The sequence below is a fragment of the Serinus canaria genome, chromosome 8, assembly GCF_022539315.1.
Source record: "Serinus canaria isolate serCan28SL12 chromosome 8, serCan2020, whole genome shotgun sequence".
In the NCBI taxonomy this organism is placed as follows: domain Eukaryota; kingdom Metazoa; phylum Chordata; class Aves; order Passeriformes; family Fringillidae; genus Serinus; species Serinus canaria.
The window spans coordinates 10475915-10489407 of NC_066322.1; positions in this window are offsets into that span (position 1 = coordinate 10475915).

A 13493-nucleotide genomic window follows, 5' to 3' on the forward strand; every position below is an offset into this window, starting at 1 on the left:
CGCAGACAGTGCAGCTTCCACGCGCCTCCCGGTATGTTACAGTCTCCACCTTCTCACTGCACAGCTGCCCTCTGAGCACAGCAGCACTGGGAACAACCTGCAACACAAACTTCCCACAGCTTTGCCCTCGTTCTTGCTGGCCCCACAGCCTTCTGAGATAAACTCTTAATATAACAGCTCTCAGGGATAGAATGACAAAGGAAAATTATTAGTTGAGAAGGGCAAAGTCATCTGAAAGGAAAGAAACGGTGAGGAATAAACCTGCATCTTTAGTGACCAGCCCAGTGACCCTCCATTTGTCACTGATAACAGAAGGAAAACAAAAGGTGATTTTAAGGGAATCTTAGTAAGATCGTGTCTGGCATGGTGGCAGCTCCCACTGAGGTGAGCTGAGGTTCTGATGTTGAATGGCAGACACTGCCTTGAACAGCACAGAGCTGGCTGAGCACTGTTGACAAAGGCAGTTGACAAAAGGCCGAGTTCCTGCTGGTCACAGGGAGAGCTGGTGGGGGCTCATACAGCCCCATTTTCACAGGCGGAAACCCCACTTTATGGTCTACACAAATGAAGTCAGTGCAAGTTGGTTGCTAGTGTGGCACCTGCACAGCCAGGCTTCCAGAGCTATGATGCTCCTCTACAGTGACACAAGGGAGACACATGTCACACTGATAACACCACTGGTTTTTTTGGATGCCAACAGCAACTTCTAGAGACAGCACAGGAGACCAACAGACTGATGCAAGCACCTAGGTATCACTGACACCAATATCCCTGTGAGGAGGTATATGGGAGAGGGGACATGACCACATTCATGCAGCCCTGTCTATCTGTAGATCTGCCCCCAAGCTACTGCCCCATCAACCCCCAGTTCGAAGGGCTGACCTGCTCAGGATGCTCGTTGCTCTGATGCAGCTCCCTTCCCTCCAGCTTCACGGTAAACTGGCAGCCAGGGCTGGTGCAAACAGCTTCCTCCTATGGCCCCAGCTCTGCTCATTTCTTCCAGCAACTCCACCGACTCCTGTGCCACATCATGTCTGGCTGGGGCCCAGTTTTACTTCACAAACGCTTGCTTTATGCTTGCTCCTCTCTTCCCCTCTTCATCCCTCCATCTGCGTAAGCTGGCTCTCATCTCCCTGCCTCAACCACCTGTGTCCCTGTGACACGGAGCTGCTGCACTGCCTGCTGCCACTGCGCCACATCTGCTCCAGCTGTCCCCAAGCTTCACCTAAACCGCCCCCGTACCGCATTTGAACCCCGCGGTGTGTGGGCACAGCAGGTGATCTGATTTCGGTGATGAGATAAGCAGGGACCTACAGCACGAAGCCAAATAGTGACAAGTCTGGGGCTTGCTCCTGAGCCCGTGTTTGTCACTCAGGAAACTCTAACCCCGTTATCAGGTGTCAGTGTGCTGCAAAGAGCCCAGGATGAAGCCACCCTCCTTGCCAGCCTGGAAAAAACTCAGAAGGCAAGTGCTGTGCATCTTGGAAAATCAGGTACCAGCATCTGGCAGCTGTTTGATGGCCATGAGATGAATTAAGGCAATGATTAGTGGCGTGATTTGGTTCAAGTAGCAGGACTTTAGTCTGAACATGTTCCTACTTAGCTTACACATTTCATTCGCAGGCAGATGTCAAGCTGGATGTTGCTAGGAGATAGACAGCAGGGGAATAATTAAGTCTGATTAAATCCTATCATATTGCTGTGCTGCTTTCCAGAATGCTCTGGAGCTTTTTAAAGCCAAACTGACCAAATGATCAGGCAAGTGATCTAGCCCATCCTGCTCAAGAAAACCCACTTGCACCAAACCAGCTGAGCCTTGTAGCTACCCGTGTGTCTGCAGAGAATTTCCTACAGCAGCACTGGCCATGATCTGGAGAAAAAAGGCTCTGGCAGAGGGCACAGCTGGTGGCTGCATTAGCAGGTAGCATAAAACAGTTAGGGCTGGTCACTGCTTGGAGCAGGCAGTGAGGGGTCCTACCCCTGTGTCCCTGCATCGATGCTGCAGAGGCACTCGTGTTGGATTAAGCATGACTTGGACACATCACCGTGACCATAAACAAAGCTTCCTTCGGCCCTTCTTTTGAAAGGAGCCCACCTGAGACATGCCAGAATTGCTCTGCAAATTCCCCTCATGTGCATGAGGAGATGCTGAGCAGCATCTTTTCCCACCAGTAAATTAAGTTAGGCTGTAACTATCTGCATCAGATGCCAAACACACACATCAGCCTCCAGGTTTCCTTCATAGAGACTTCTAATCTCATTTTGTTTCTTTACCCTATAAAAATTACTATTCTAATATTCACACTGTAATCCTTCTCCCCAAATTAAATGTCATCAAACCAGACCCAATACTAATTAAAGCAATATTTTTTGATTAATTACATACCACTATATACCACAGTAATGATCTTTTTCAGTAATGGCTAGACAGAGATCACCTCTGCTGATACACAGGCTCAAGGAATGCAATCCAGGCTGTAAGACACTTGTAGTCTATCTCTCCGACCAAACTTGTTTCATCTCACACATTCATTATGTATTATTCTTAAATGCAGACTCTGAACATGATCAGACTGTGGAGAACACTTTACATATCTGGTGCTCTGGCTACTCTAAGAACAGAAATGTTAAACAACATCAGCACCAGGCCCACACAAAAGAAGTTAAAACAATCTGAACTTGGCTCAAAAATTCTGCTACCCTCCAGATGTTTTCAACAGCAAAGAATCATACTTACCACTTTGGGAGCAGGTAAACACCTGGAGCCTGCCTGATTGCCTCCCCAAGTGCTCTGCCTGACTGGACCAGCTTTCCAAGGATCTTCCTCAGGTGACATGACCCAATGGTCCCGCCTGGCAGAAGGTCGTGCAAGTGCAAGCCCCTGGCCAGCACCCTGCTCAGCACTTCATTTCCTTGCAGTAATTCCAATATACTATGTTTGGTTCACTTATAGTTTCCAACAGAGGAGGTAGGCTTGAATTGAAGACAAGCATTGAAGACTCCCACTTTTCTGGGTCTGTTTCAGGAGTCCCTCACCCTCACGTTCAGAAGAGCATCCCACCTCCCAGTGTCTGGCTTCAGCTTGCAGACATACCATTTTATTCTGCCTTCTGCTTGATTAAAGAGCCTTTCAGAGCCTGGCATTTTCTCTTTGTGACATTACACATATGCTGCAAGCAAACCCCCTCTCATCCGTCTTTCTGAAAAGCTAAATATACTGAGTAGCTTAATTCTCTTTCTGCCAGGCTTTTCCTCCCACCCTCAAGCCATTTTTTGTGTTTCTGCTCTATAGAGCCTCTCTGCTTTTCCTGAATCCTTTTCAAGATATAGAATCCCACAATGAGCCTCCCTAATGCTTTGACACAGGGATTTAATCTGCTTTTCCTATTTTCTGTCTTAAAGGGCTGCATTAGTCTTTTCTACCATAGCATCAGGATAAGGATTCAGACAGGATCGTCTGGAATCTTTTCCAGACCCCCTGCTGGCAGGTTAGAACCACCTGTATCTCAGCTGCACATCCAGGAACTGATAAATGGAGTTTGCTGGTTGGAGACACCTCCACTCCCACACACCTCTCTCACTTGCTCCCTTGTCCTAGAATCATGGATGTCATGGTTGCCACATTTGGGGGGGCTTAGGGAGCTGAGTTTGGCAGGCCTTAGGAAGATTTGCTAAGCCCTGGTGGGCTGTCCAGGAGCAAATGTCCTGCTGGCATGCAGGCTGGTTTGACTGTCCAGGAAATATTTTGCAATGCCTGTTTATATTTTACCCATTCTGTTCAGAGTGACAATGGTCACCATAGAATCTGTGCACTGACTAGTTACCAGGCTGCACACCATGAACACAGCCTCCTAAAAATGATAGGCTAGGTGAAGGTTCCCTCTGTAATTCTACTCCTTAAGAAACCAGGTAAAATAACCTCCCCGTCAGCAGCCTCCCCACTGAAGCCTACCTGAGATCTGGGAGTAAAATAGGGAGTCTTGCTCAGCCCAGGTGCTGTCACTGGATATCACAGTGCATTTCTTCATGCCAGTGCTGCAGGAACCTCGAATGAGCCCAGCTCCAGCTGTGGCCATACTGGCCTCTCTGAAGCCAGGAGTGCTGTCCTTGAGTTTCTGAGATGATTGCTGAATAAACTTGAATTTCTGAGATGCTTAGAACTGTGATTGCCATGAACTTCAATGGCTTTATCTTGAGCCCTCCAGACAGGTATTACCCCATTCTCTTTCATACCACAAAAACAGCTGGAAGAGTCAGGTGAGGCAGGCAGGCTCCATCTAGCCACTGCCTCCTCTCAAATGGGAACAGCAGGAGTGACTCCATCTCACATGCTGTCATAGAGAGGAGGGAATTCAGCAAAGCAATGGCACAAGAAGAGGCTGCAGCTCCCCAAACCAGCCACACATGCTACAGGCCCAAGTAATTGGCAAACAATTTGATGATTTAATCACGGACTCTCCCAAACACGTGTGTTAATTTTTAATGAATGGTCAGCTGGCAGGAGGCCAGCATAACCTAAAGGGTCAAAGCAATGGGCAGAGAAATGGCAGAGAGCCCTAGACTATAGGTGAAATCACAGCTAAGGGCATCCTGAGGCTGTTAACACAGGGAAACTGCTTCCTGGGCAAAAGGAAAGTTCAGGGTGCTGAGAGTAGGAGCATTTATAGAGAGTACTTTGCCTTCTCCACTGCTTTCAATAATGCTGCAGGATTTTAATAAAAGTATGTATTATAAAGAATTAATAAGACTCAAGTAGATTAACAACTACACATATTAACAGCTACATTCTAGATCTGTCAGTGAGCCAAGCCTTAATGGGGAGACATCAACAACAGAAAGCCTACCTAGACCCCCAGTGACCCCTGGTCCAGTGCCATTAACAGGTCTTAATATCAATAATCTGGATAATAAGATGAAGACTTACAGTTGGGGCTGATAAAACCCTGAACACTGCTTGCTGCTACCAAATTCCCCAGCCACACACGAGCTGAATGGCCTGGGAAAATTATAACAGCTCCCAGCCTAGTGATGGGCTGCAAAGGAAGGTTGTTGGGAATGGAGAAGACAGGCTGTACCACAGGGTAGAGAATCTCCCTGAAAGCGGGGATGGGAGGCAAAATTAAGGAAAAAAGCTGCAAAAGAGCCGTCCCCACATACGACTGTTGCCATGAGCCCACAGCACAGTACCTTGGCTCTGAGGGGCATGAGTCAGAGGGGCATGGAGAGGATTTCCAAGCAGAGCTACAGCTCCGGCAAAGCCAACTTGATGTCTGGTCCAGCTATTCAAATTTCAGAACAGGCACAGAAATCCCAAGGAGCAGCAACACCACCACAAAAAAGGAGCTAAGGGTTGGAGATGTGACAAATAAGGCTGCATAGGGTGTGAGGAGTACAAGGTACTTCACTGCCCCAGGAGAGGGTCTCCTCGCTGCCAGAAGGAGCAGAGTACTGGTATGGGCAGAAGGAAGTGCAGAAGCCAAAGGTGAGAAGTTGTAAATGGGAAAAACTGAAGTCCGGAATTAAGTAAAGCATGGTCACTGAAGGTTGCAGGGGCAGCCATCCTTACCATGAAGCAGCTTGCAAAATAAGTTTAGATCTCAACTAGATTTCAACAAGTTTAAGGTCTCAATTTCAATTTTTTGACATCGGTGGCTCAGGCACGAAGAAGAGATGCTGCATGGATGTGCTTGCTGTTTTGCCCTGACCTGTAAGCATCCCTTCTGTTCTCCTGTCCAAACAGCTCCAGCAGCAAAAAGGAGGCCAGGACTGATTCCTGCAAGTCAGAGGAGGCAGTGGAGAAGGTGCGGAGGGCTCTGCCTGAGGACAGTTTCGTTCACCTGCTCTTCCAGCTCATGCACATGTCTTTCTAAAAACAGGTACAACAGCCTGAGCTGGCTCTGCGGCATTACACTACCTGCAGCAGTGCTCATTGCCAGCCCTTGACCCAGGGAATGCGTAATTTCCAGCCTGGAGCTTTAGTACTTAATTACTTGCACTGGAGCAATCCCTTGTGTACCTTCAGCTGGCCTGCTATGGTGATGGGGCCACTAGCCATGGGCTCCTCTTTTCATCCTGAACCTCCTCTCCATTGCTCCACGGTGAACTGGAGCCTCTGAACCCAAGTAATGCACCAGCAACCTTCATACAACACAGCAACCAACTCTGTTACTCATACCTGTCTCTCCCATACAAGCCCAAGTTAACTGATGCCAAAACCCATAAGCACAGCAGCACAAGTGCCTGAGTTGGTGTCCATTTCAGGTTTACAAACCTTCCTCATTTGGGTCACTCTGATCTCTTCCCCAGGTGCCCAAAGGAAATGGTCAGCAATGCTGCCTTTGGTAAGCAACTCCCAGGACATGTCCTGTCTGCAGAGCCAGAGGCTGCACCCCTGTGGCTGACTGCCCCTCTGATAACCCCATAATGCACCAAGGGACATCAACACCTCCCAGGGTGCAGGGGGATGAGCCCAGAGAGATGCTCTTGAAGCATCCCACCTCCTAAACATCTGAGGCAAGCATGATGCTCAGGAAAGGGATCAAGGAGATGGGAAATAGCAAGGGCAAGGAGAGGGAGGTGGAAGGGAAAGCACTAGCCACCTCAAATACCGGCAGTCAGTGGGAAGGTGGTGGAAGGAAATGCTGGTGCTGCTGCTGCTTCCCTATTGGTCCTAAGAACAGCTGCCTGGCCTGGGGAAGTGGGTTGGCAGGGTAGCTGCCAGCTGAGGTAGCCCTGACATGTCCCAGTGCCTCACTTCCCCACTCCTGGATCCTGGGGTTTATCTGGTCCCTCTTGGGAAAAGGAAGAAAGGAGAGAAGCCACCCAGCATGGCATGGGCTATAGGAGCTGTATGAGAGGGTGCAGGGGCTGGGGGCTCACTTTGCACTGCCCTGACCCCTGTGCTGCAGGACGTGGCCAAGGGTTTGTGCTCTGCTGCAAGACATGAACATGCTCAGTTTTGGAGATTCAGCACTTGTGACAACCTGTGCATTCTTGCAGCCGCTTTTCATAACAGGGAGTTAGAGCAGCCAGGAAGAAAGGCCTCTGGGTGTTCTGTTTTCTGGCAGGATGTGGGCTAATAGCAGCCATGAAGAGGCAGCTGCCAGCCACAGGCAGGGGACACAGACAGAAGGGTGCTGCCAAAACACCTCAACCCCCCTGACTACATCACTTAAAGTCACAGAAGTCTGTGTTGGTATGAGTGAGAACAGGACTAAGGGAACACCATATCCTTGTGTAGTAAGTGGGATCCTAAACAGTGAATGGACAGAGCTGCCAGCCAATGGAGGACTCTGCCTCTGTCCCAGCAGTCATGGGGAACCAGCCAGGCCAGCAGTCCTTGTTTTCAGCTGCAACCCATCCCACCCAGCCACAAGAAGGTGGGGACAAAGGTCCGCCTCTCCCACAAAGCTTCTCTACCCTGCTCCATGGGAACCAACTTCCTATGCCACAGCCAAGGAAGTATGAACTTTCTGCAGCCATCACCTGCGCTATGCCGGGGGATGCTGGCAGATCCACAGGGTCAGACAGAAACAGCTGCTCAGGGCTGGAGCTTTCCAGGTCTCAGTAGCCAGTTGAGGGAGGTTTGCACCTGCAGCTGAACTGGGCCTTCCAATGAAAGGATGGGGTAAAACAAACACAGTGAGGTGTTGGTACCAATGACACCCTTCCCGACAGACTGGTTCCTGGAGGATGGGGAAGATAAGCACCACTGCTTTCTGCAGTCACCCAGACAAGTCCTGTGTTCAGAGTCCAGCACCTACAACCCACCTGGGTTGCCATTTGAGCCCCAGTGTGAAGCTGGGTAGAACAGCCTGCTCCAGCCCAACCCAGCTCCCCTCTAACCCAGCCACAGACCCTGTGCAAGACAGCTCTCCCCTCTCCCAGCACCCACAACACAGTCATGGCTTGGCAACGTCACCTCCCAGCAGCACTGTGTCATTGTGTGTGTACAGAGCATGGGGGACCTGTTTCATGCAAGTGCTTCCCTGCAGTGCTGAGGGACCAGCTTCAGACAAGCCTGGTCACAGGAGACAGCCTTGTGCCCCAGATCTCCTGTCCTCCATCAACTCACCCAAGTCACCTCCAAATCACTGCTCCTTCCACTCCACCAGCTGCAGCCCCACACAGGGCTCTGATGAAAAGGGGAAGCTTTAATATCCTCTTCCATAGAACTTTCCAATAAACCTCAGGCCCTGCACAAAAGCCAAACTCCTCAGCTGAAAGGGCTCCCCAGTTCTGTGACAGCAAGTGACCACGTGCAAGTGTGTCACTGCCATGCTTCAGTCCCACAGCTTCAGATTAGTCCCTCCTTTTTCTTCACAAGCCAGGAAATTCCCTTAACATCAAGAGCCAGTGAGACCTGGGGAATTCATTAAGCTGCTCTCTAAAAAGCAGTGAAGCTGAACAAGTTCAGAAGGAGAAGGATGGTGGTATCCTGCACCAATAGGTGCTCCCAGCAAGCCCAGAGCCACAGTACCCAGTCAGTGCTGCCTTCCCCGGGGAAAAAGCCCACGCTTCTCCAATTATACCAGGTGGCTGCAGCTGGGAGAGGCATTGCATGGTCTGGATGTGGAGTGAGCCTGTCATCTCTCCCTCATCAGCACAGCCAGGCCTAAAAATATCCCAGAGTGGGTTGATGGTGGTTGTGCTACAGTCTCCATTATGCAGATGGAAATGGCTGGTCCCTGCCAGAATGCCTGGGGAAACACCAGCTCCTCTGCCCTCCACTGGCACAGGATCTTGGGATCCTGTGCTGTGCTGCAGAAATCTCCATAGGAGAAAGGTGACAGGGACAAACTACGGCACAGAGCATCCCAGCCAGGCACAGGATCACTGCTAGGGATATCCTGGTCAGGGCAGACAGCTCCATAGGCTTTGTCCCTCCTGGGTGCATGGGACTGAGTAGGGTGGGGAAGAGGGGAACGGAGTTTCACGGCCCACTGCCATGAACTCCTAACAGTAATGAAATAGGGAGCTGCCCAGGCAGAACATGATGAGTCAGAAGTGCACCCAGGCAGCTGAGCTGTCAGCAGTGTGTGTGCAAGCATAAGGGCACAGGGAGCTGAAGGACAAGTTAGCAGAGCAGCCACAGCATGAGTGGGATGAACCCTCAGCCCATAGGAAAAGCCAGAGAAGCACTAGAGCAACAGGCCAAATTTACAGCTTGGCAAGGAAGAGGGTTGGCTGGCTTTGTATCCTGCAACATGTTGCCAAAGGGCAAAGCTGTCAGCTCCTCCCTTTCCATCCCAAATCCACATGGCCTGACAGTGAGCACAACTGGTGACACTGAGCCTCGGGCAATCACTCACCCAATAAACTTGACTGAGCTGGAAAAGCAGCAGAGACTACTGGAGAAGTCAGGAAGGATGTAGCAGCTCCTGTAGGAATGGCTTACAGGATAAGATTGTGAATCCAGAGATTCTGGCTCTGATATGGACTCTTGGCAGGCGGGCAGAGTCTGATTTCATCTCAGCCTCAGAGGTGAGCCTAGGATGTCACAATCATCCTTGACCACTAACCTGAAGTGCAGTTTACTCACCCTCACCGCATGGTGTGCTTTCCTCAGATCCAGGGCCAGCAGGGCAAGCCCCCTGCACAGCCAAACCTCTCCAGGAACAGTGACTGAGCATCAAGGCCACACTGACTGGGTGGCACTTCCCAGAGGCACACACTCCAAACACAGTCCTGTCACACTTCTCCCTGCACCACACTCTTGGCAGTTCCCACAGCCTGCAGGGAGCTGTCGCCAGGGATCAGAGCCCTGAGCATTCTCACCTGCTTGTAAGGCTGGAGGAGAGGCCGTGCTGGGAGAGCAGCGAGTCCAAAACACCATATGGCCCAGCCACTGCCAGGCATCTGTTCACTGAGAACTGGAAAGTCTGCCTCAGCAGGTACCAGGCACCTCTCCAAAAAGGCTGCACAAGGGCTCTTCCGTCCAGTGGCTTCAGGAGGAAGGATTCTCTAGGCAGGCTCCAGCCCGCCTGGAGAAGGGGCGAGGATCTGCTGTGAAAGGTGATGCCTGTCCAGCCCCCAGGGTCACCCCCACAGCCCTAGCCCTGCACTCTCTCTAGGAACGATCCATGCAGCCTCCACACAGCCAGTGCCCAACTGAAGGCTGCTTCTTTGCAGAATCTGCAAAGATGGAAAAAGGACTGATCCAGGTCCCCCAAATCTGGTGGAGGACACAGGCAGGCAGGAGGGATCCTGGGCAGCTGTCTCAGCCAGCACGGTCCAGGGTAGCAGTGAACAAACCAGGCTCCTGGGGAAAGACCTCCCCAGCACACTGTGGCAGTGCAATGCCCCACACAGGCAACAGTCCAGCCCAGAACAGGCAGGACAGTGGGGCAGGAGAGACCTCACTACACTGGGCCGGGACCCCTTGAAAGGGCTCCTCTGGAGAAGGTGAGGAGTGAGGAGCAAGAAGCCCTTCCTCCTGTGCTGGCCCATCAGGTGCTGACGTGCCTGGCTCCCAGCCCACCGGCTCGGAGTCACGCAGCTCCCATGAACGCGGTCTTTCTTCTCCCTGCTGCAAAGCCCTTGGCAGCCCCTCACCCGCTTCGACTGGGGAGGGAGAAGAGCCAAGATCTCTTTTTCTGTCCTTTCCCCTTGCCAGGCTCTGCACAGTACTGAGGGCCCAAGTTGGGGGTCTCCTTGCTGGTGACAGCACTGCAGACCTCTGCTCCACAGGAAGAGCAGGGTTGGCTCCAGCCCCACTGTGTGGACAGCTGAGGGACCAAACAGGATGCCCTGTGCTACTTCTGCGTATGAAAGAGAGAATGGCAGAATATGAGCATTTACACTTCTGCCAGTCGCTGTGGACACCGGCTGTTAAACAGTATTTGGAAACATCTATCCAGCTGGAACTGGGAAGGCGAGAGAGGACCCAGGACAGACCATCTCTGGCTGCCAACACAACTGCTCTCTTCATCCTGCCCTGGCTCTGCTGGGTCTGGACAAGCAAAGCTGTGTTCCTGCTGCAGAGCCAAGCAGCCTGGGCAGCCATCCACCACAGGCAACCACAGTTCCAAACCACATGAGCTGCTTAGCCCTTTGGTGTAGCCGCTCCCCATCACGTTTCCTTGCTCTTCTGTATCATATCACTCCTGTTTTCCATGGAACTGTCTGCAAGTTAACTGCTCCTCTGTAACCGTACCTGCAGCCCATCAGCCTCCACCACCCACACTAAAGGCATCCATGCACACTATCCTGCATCCAACACACTGTCATTTCTTTTTAATTACTTGGGGCTATCAGGAAGGAAGTTTGAGTTAATCCCTGCTGTGAGAATAGGCAAGAACATTAGCCCAGAAGTTGCAGAGATACTGTATTCAAAAGAAGCAGCAGCACTTGAGGAAATGAGAGACAAGCATATGACCTAGTATCAGCTCATTTCCAACCATCTGATCCCCATGTCTGAAGTGTCTCTGGAGGTCAATGGGTACAACACACTGCCATGCCTCCCTATATTCAGCAAGACTGTGGGATCGAGTCACTGCACTTCTTGAAGTAGTTAGCTTTGGTCTATAGCATACTTGTTGGGCTGTAAAGACAGGTTGGTTCCTAACTCCACATGGAGGACTTCAGCCTGGATATGAAAACCAGCCCCCCACCTTGCCTAGAGCCTGTGAGGAGGCAGCTCTTCCTTCAGCCAGCAGTGGATGACAGTGAGAGCATCCCAGTTCCTGGGGTGTTGGGAAGCATGAGGAGCCCACGCTGCCAGGTGGTAACTCATGGGAGGTAGAAGCACCCAGGCAACAGGCCTGTTTCATTTCTCTCCTGCATCGTGTATTGAAGGTGTTCACAGCCACTAGAACCATTCATAACAGTGAGAACGTATCCTAAATGCAAAATTCCAGGCCAAAGACACCTCTTCAGGCTCTCTGACCTCACTCAGTTTTGTTTCAAAATTAACATGCATACTATACCATTTAAATCTTTTTCAAGTACCCTCCCACACACTTCCCTCATTTGCTAGGTGCTGTCAGAACTGTTTTGAGGCTGGCGTTGTCATATTACTCATGCTGCAGCAAGGAGGCTGTGGCAGTGCTTCTGCATGGATCTGCCAGCTTCATGAAAAGATGGCAATCAGGTGAATATTTCCCGTTCTTCTGGAGACCATTCTGGTGAGGTCAAAGGAAACTGCAGATACACACCCTCAGCTATGCTCATTACTGGAACCAAGCAACCAAATGCCACCTGGAATGTTGTGCTCTTCATTCATCCAAGGGAGAAATCTACAGCTGTTCAACAGCTCTCACAGCAATGTGGAAAAATGAAGACTGATTATGGTAAAAGAGGAAAAAGGCTTATTTTGACTTTTAGCAATACAACAATTGTTGTCCATGTTCAGCTGAAAATACTACACACTTTACACTAATCTAAATGTCCAAACTGACAGATTTTGTGTAGCATCTACAAATTAGTCAGGGAAAAGGAGCCATTATAATTTTCCCCAAACTACAAAAGCTAGCTATAGGAATACCTGGCATGTTAAGTTTCAAAGATAGGAGCTGAAATAACACAACAATAAGCAAATTCCTCAAGGTTACTGATACACTTGGTGTATCAGTAACAAAAATCCCTGAGCTAAAGTAGAAGAATCTTCTTTCTCTGACTGCCAATTCAGCAGGTCCTAACCAGCACTGTGAAATTCAAGAGTCAACACCAAAGTAAAGAACAGAGCTGTCTGAGACTGCGCCCAGGTAAGATTTTCTGATGACTCCTCTTCTGGCACTCTCAGCTATAAAAGGAACCTAAGGCAACTCAGTTCTTGCTGCAGATGTCTCAGCTCTGTGTTTCAATGAGGAGAGATGATTCTGTGGCTCCATCCCTGTTCTAACTAAACAGCCAAGCTGGACTGAGTCCTTAAATAACAGAACTCCACTTAGGGCTCTGAAAGACACCTGAGAACTCACTATACAAGCATTAAGGAGATTAATATTAGAAAAGAATAATGCTAATAGAAAAATTAGAAGCATGATGAGAATTTCCAAGTCTCATTGCTTTAGTTCTTAAATTACAGTTTGTCTTTTTTGAAATTAGATTTATTTCGTGAGGAAACTAAAAACAACATACAGGCTACCAGTCTTGATTTCATCCCATGTTTCATTAGAAAACAAGCACAACTGCAGACATGTCAGACAACAGGAGCCCAGTTAAAGAATGGAAGAACAGAGATGCATTGGAAGCCTTAGGATAAGTGGCTATGCTCCTCAAACAGTGCAGAATCAATTCAACCCAGCTAAAACCACCATAAATAGAGAGAAGAAGGAAGGAGAATGGGTCCTACTACTGACAGCACTGCCTCTGGTCATCTGAGAAGTCTGTTGATAGAAAAAGGTCTCCTAGAAGTCCAGCCACAGGCAGAAACATTACTGCAATCAGGTGTTTTTCAAAGAATATAGTCACCTTTTAAAATCTTATGAAAAGTTATCACTGACTTGGGAAGCTCATCCTGAATTTAGGCAAGCCACTTTCTGTTTATATAAAAA